General features: G+C 42.0%; 1 long non-coding RNA gene across 1 annotated transcript; it reads right to left on the bottom strand.

Annotated features, from left to right (window-relative positions):
* Positions 1-2,048: 2,048 nt before the first annotated feature.
* LOC310856883 lies at positions 2,049-3,467 on the bottom strand. The gene is made up of 2 exons (XR_014569107.1): positions 2,271-3,467; positions 2,049-2,096 (listed from the first exon to the last, which is right to left on the bottom strand). It is a non-coding gene; the product is annotated as an uncharacterized lncRNA (long non-coding RNA).
* Between the last annotated feature and the right edge of the window lie 2,054 nt (positions 3,468-5,521).

Here is a 5,521-nt window from a genome sequence, read left to right as displayed (position 1 = left end):
AAAACGGAATGTCTAATATCCACCGCGATGGCTGGGACCAGAGCCATTGAGTAATGGTTGAGACAAAGCAGTGAAGAATCCTGCAAGATACATAATTTCAGTCTTACCCAATACCCAATCTTTCTGTTTTATGAACACAAGGCTGCTGTATTTTATACCTCATACTAAGCATTTAAAGTATGAGGTATAAAGTACAGCAGCCTTGTGTTAATAAAACAGAAATATTTGGTATTGGGTAAGACTGGCGTTATGTATCTTTCACTGCTTTGTCTCAACCATTACTCAATGGCTCTGGTCTCCGCCATCGCGGTGGATATTAGACATTCCGTTTTTATTTTATTTGTTATGTTGCCACTACTGTTGGAGCAGCCATAAACTACAAAGGTTCATCTCGATGTTCTGGCCATCTTTGTAATGTTAGTGTTAGTAAAAAATCAGGTAAAGGAGTAAAGTTTGAGGCAAACTAACATCAGTCACTCTGCCGTTCACTGTAGTGGAAGAGGTGCGCCTGGTGAGGGTTTTGCTCCCGCAGCTATGTCGAGTCCGCCTACAGGAAACACGTAGGCTGCGACCATGAAACCGGTACGGAATCGGTCTATAGCACGCCTTTTTCCTCAATTTTTGAGGATTTGAAAAAAATGAAAAAAACGATGGGTTATAGCCCATCGTTTTTAGAATTTTAGAAAAAAAAATGTATCCTCGTTTTTCATCATTTTGGACCATGGGCTATAGCCCATATCGTACGGCATACTATAGCACGCCGTTTTCCTCAATTTTTGAGGATTTGAAAAAAATTAAAAAATTAAAAAACTATGGGTTATAGCCCATCGTTTTTTTAATTTTTGATTATTTTTTTTTATCCTCGTTTTTCATCATTTTGGACCATGGGCTATAGCCCATATCGTACGGCATACTATAGCACGCCGTTTTTCATCATTTTTGAGGATTTGAAAAAAATGAAAAAATGAAAAAAACGATGGGTTATAGCCCATCGTTTTTTGAATTTTTGAAAAATAAAATTATCCTTGTTTTTCATCATTTTGGACCATGGGCTATAGCCCATATCGTACGGCATACTATAGCACGCCGTTTTCCTCAATGTTTGAGGATTTGAACAAAATGAAAAAAAAACGATGGGTTATAGCCCATCGTTTTTTGAATTTTTTAATTATTTCTTTTTATCCTCGTTTTTCACCATTTTGGACCATGGGCTATAGCCCATATCGTATTTCGTTTTTTTCGTTTTTGAATATTTTTTTTATTCTCGTTTTTCATCATTTTGTATGTAGGACTAGTAGCATGCCAAAGTTTGTGCTATTGCCATAGAGAATTCATTGGGCGTTTAAGTTAAATAACTCAGAAACTATAAAACATTTCAAAGTAAAAAGTTCCAGCATGTGTCTCCACAGTAAGCTGAATAATAAAAAGTGTGAATGGAGTTTCTAGGTGAAAGTGATTTTTGACGTGCCAATGTCTGCCATTGAGCCCCATTGTAAATTTGAAAGCACTATATTTCTAAAACTATGAAACATTTCAAAGATTCCTTTTCAGGCAAACATGTCCACCGTTAGATTAACCTAAGTAGGCTAGAATGGGGTTGCTAGGTGTAAGTATGTAGGACTAGTAGCATGCCAAAGTTTGTGCTATTGCCATAGAGAATGCGTTGGGCGTTAAAGTTAAATAACTCACAAACTACAAAACATTTCAAAGTAAAAAAGTTCCAGCATGTGTCTCCACAGTAAGCTGAATTATAACAAGTTTGAATGGGGTTTCTAGGTGTAAGTATGTAGGACTAGTAGCATGCCAAAGTTTGTGCTATTGCCATTGAGAATGCATCATTTTTGAGGATTTGAGAAAAGGCGAAAATCACTCCGAGCCCATGGTCTCGGACGGCATACTATAGCATGGCGTTGTTGTGTATTTTCCTACACTGACTAAACAAACCAGAGAGAAATAATGTTCTCTAAAGCAAACTGCAGAGTAGTGGAAAACCATGTCATCAAAGCATCAGATGAAGAACGCAGCCAGAGAGAGGTTTCCTCAGAGTGTTGAATCGACCATTTATTGAAACCAAGACAAAGACAGCAGAGCTTCACCTTGGACCCTGAGCCTAAAGCTCAGAGCTTCACCTTGGACCCTGAGCCTAAAGCTCAGGGCTCCATACAGGGCTGGACCCTGAGCCTAAAGCTCAGGGCTCCATACAGGGCTGGACCCTGAGCCTAAAGCTCAGGGCTCCATACAGGGCTGGACTGGGACAAACAGAGCTTCACCTTGGACCCTGAGCCTAAAGCTCAGGGCTCCATACAGGGCTGGACTGGGACAAAAATTCGGCCCGGTCATTTTCAAAGGGAATTTGGCCCAGACCGGCCCACCACAACCAGCGCGCAGATACCGTAGCAGAAACTCTACCGCCCGCTCCGTCCGTCGAGGCACACATAAACAAACAAGCTCTAATGCCACCACTTTTACAGAACAACATAAATGATACAAACCAACAGACTACACAACCCTTTGTAGAGGGTTTATTTGTCACTCACTGATACAGGTACAGTGACATTATCATGATGGCACTGGCAGAATGGCCTGCCGCCTATTGGCCTGCCTGCCTGTCAAAAGAAAAGTGATTTTTTTAAAACATGGCGGCCCCCTGCGGTCGCGGCCCACCGGGAATATGCCCGGTGTGACCTGAGGCCAGTCCAGCCCTGGCTCCATACCACTGACCGTCTGGGCGGCCAGTGAAGACTAGTTCAACATTGCAGTTACAAGACAAAATATACGTTTCACATAGACATGAATACAGGAAGGGTGGAGTTACAGACTGAGTCAGTGATTTTACATACAGAGTAAAAAGAGCACAATTTATTTCTGAGTTACATCCCACATTCTTTATATGTCACAAAATGTGATAATGTGATAATAATAATAATGTATTTTTTCTTGATATGAGTGTCGTTATACTGTGTTAAACATTTATGTGTATGAGGGAAAGGTACTTTTCATTGGTTATTGGTTCTCAAAACCTTCCTTCAAGAAGATTCACTTCTGGAAGAAACTATACAGTCACTCAAAAGTTTGCACTACTGTATTTGTGTTGGGAAAAAGGTATAAATATATTATTTTATATTGGCACCCTGCTATGACTGGAATAAACACTGTGTTCCTTTGGATTGAAGTGAGAGATGCAGTTCACGCAGGCCCAGGCCTCCAGCTGTCAATCACCTTGTCAGACTGAACCAAGTGGTCAGGGAATAGGGAGGGGTGTGGCACTGTGGTTGTAGTGTTTTCTCTCTTTCTCTCTCTCTCTCTCTCTCTCTCTCTCTCTCTCTCTCTTTTTTTCTTTTTTAGTTAGTTTAGCTTTTGTTTGGTATTTATTTATTAGGTAAATAGTCTTTTGTATTGTGTCTGCAAATATTAGTGCTGGTAGATTAAAATATCTTAAAAACCTTCTAAAGTTATTGCAGAAGTGTCATTGTTTGGTTAATTATGGGTGGACGATGACCTCCTGTGGTTGAGATGAGGTCTCGTACTTAATTTTGAACAATGTGTACATTCTTATTGTAGCATTAATATAATAGGATCATTTTGTGTACATATCTTTATGTTTAATAGTATTTGTTTGACTAAGAACGCGAGCGTGTGTCGGCTGTGGTTCTTATTTGACCTGTGTTTATTTGAGTGACATCTTTGAGGGGCATCAATGCGCATGCGCGAGCTGGCTGTGATCAGTCGGATTAAGTTTACAGGGTGGACGGTCCAGTGTGTGAGTACGGAGTTTAATGTCCATGATTATACTTGTTGACATAATTACTATTATATTTTACTCATTCATTATTGTTACACAGTTGTTGTTATGCCCGATGTTTATAGTGTTTCTTTTGTGTTTTGTGTTTCAGTATATTACCTACTACTACTACCAATACCGCTGCTACTACTACTGCTGCTATATTGCTTTACTGGGCTCAAATAAATGCACAATCAACCACGTGTAGAGTGGACACGGGTCGGTCGAAAACTGTACACAGTATAGATAGAGTGTGTGTGTTTGTGTGTGAGTGTGTTTATAAATAAATGACAAAAGACAAGTCGTTGTTTATTTAAGTTTAGCAATATTGTGTGGTTGTGTTGAGTAATACCATTGAGCCAACTGTAAACACCCCCATGCGGAGGGCTAAGTTTAAATATCCGTACAGTAATATAACAGCGACCGACCCGTGTATTAGTAGTGCACGGAAAGTCAGCGTTATTGCCAAAGAATCGACAAGCGGCCCTGCGGGAGAAGCAAGGCGTTGCTGCGTCGAGGATCTCTTTGTTCCCCGTGAAGGAGGCGGGAGGACTACTAGAGATCGCCATTGATCATCAGCTCCGGAGGAGCTACAAGAGAAAGCGGTTCAAAGCGCCGCTGTTGACGTTAACAGCCCCTGCGAGCGAAGGGAGCGCTCGTGGGAGGACGACGCTCTGTTCACAATAAAGCTTTGGTTCACGTGTGTGGTTTGCTTATGACTGTTGCTGGTGGAGATCGCTGACATTGCCTGTTGTTGCCGCAAAGAACTGCATAACTTGTGATGAATGCTACCGAGCTACAGCTAAAGCCCACAGAATACATTGATGCCAACAGCTAACCTGCAAGTGCTCGCTAAAGTTTGCATTTTTCATTGACTTTGCTGGAACCCACGTCATTTAATTGTTGCAAGAAAGCTAACCGGCAAATGCTTACAGACTTTGTTACTCAAGTTAGTTGCTACATTCTGTTGCAAAGTATTAGGCTAACTTGCTAATAACATTGCTAACGTCACGTGACCACGTCAGTCCTGCGACGTCAGCTGGAGGTGACCTTTCAACCGGAAGTGATCTGCATCCAGGCAGAGTGGTAGGTCTTGAAAGGCAGCCATTTTGTGTGGGGCGAAAAGTTGGAACGGCACGGTGACGTATTGACATTTGCAAGTGTACTGACTTATTTTGGCCACTTGGTGTCGCTATGGCGCCATCAATAGATGACACAAGGAAGAAGCGTACAAATGCACAGAGGGACCTCACGAAGAAAGTTAACAGGATAGCAGACTCTTTGGACCTTTTTAGCGGCGATGTACTCAGAGAGGAAGAAAGAGCTCTAATAGCTTGTTATAATGTATTCTGGGACACCCAGGATGATTTCCTCTGTGCTTTAGAGGAGGATGCAGGTGACCACGCTAAGGAGGTGGCAGAAGTGAAGGAGAAAGGGGACAACTGTCGCAAAAAGTATCGTGAGACAATGCAGCTGCTCCAAGAGACATTATGGAAAGACACTGTGTCAGGCCAGTTTAATAAGGCGAAAATTAATCTGGCAGCCGAATTTGACAAGGCCAAAGGGCTTATGCAGAGTGAAATAACCACATCTCAGTGTGGGGACATGTTTGAGCTTTTGGATGCTGCTGTCACAGAACTTGATGGGATGGTGGACAAGTGGGCCCCGTTTGTCCCCAAAGCAGAGGGCGCTGTGTTGCGAGAGAGCGCCAAAGACAATTCCCGTGAGATGAAAGACACC

The sequence above is a fragment of the Protomyctophum parallelum genome (genome assembly GCF_964188405.1).
Source record: "Protomyctophum parallelum genome assembly, chromosome: 4".
NCBI classification, from domain to species: domain Eukaryota; kingdom Metazoa; phylum Chordata; class Actinopteri; order Myctophiformes; family Myctophidae; genus Protomyctophum; species Protomyctophum parallelum.
The sequence above is the reverse complement of the archived record's forward strand: the minus strand, read 5'-3'. Positions and strand labels throughout refer to the sequence as shown.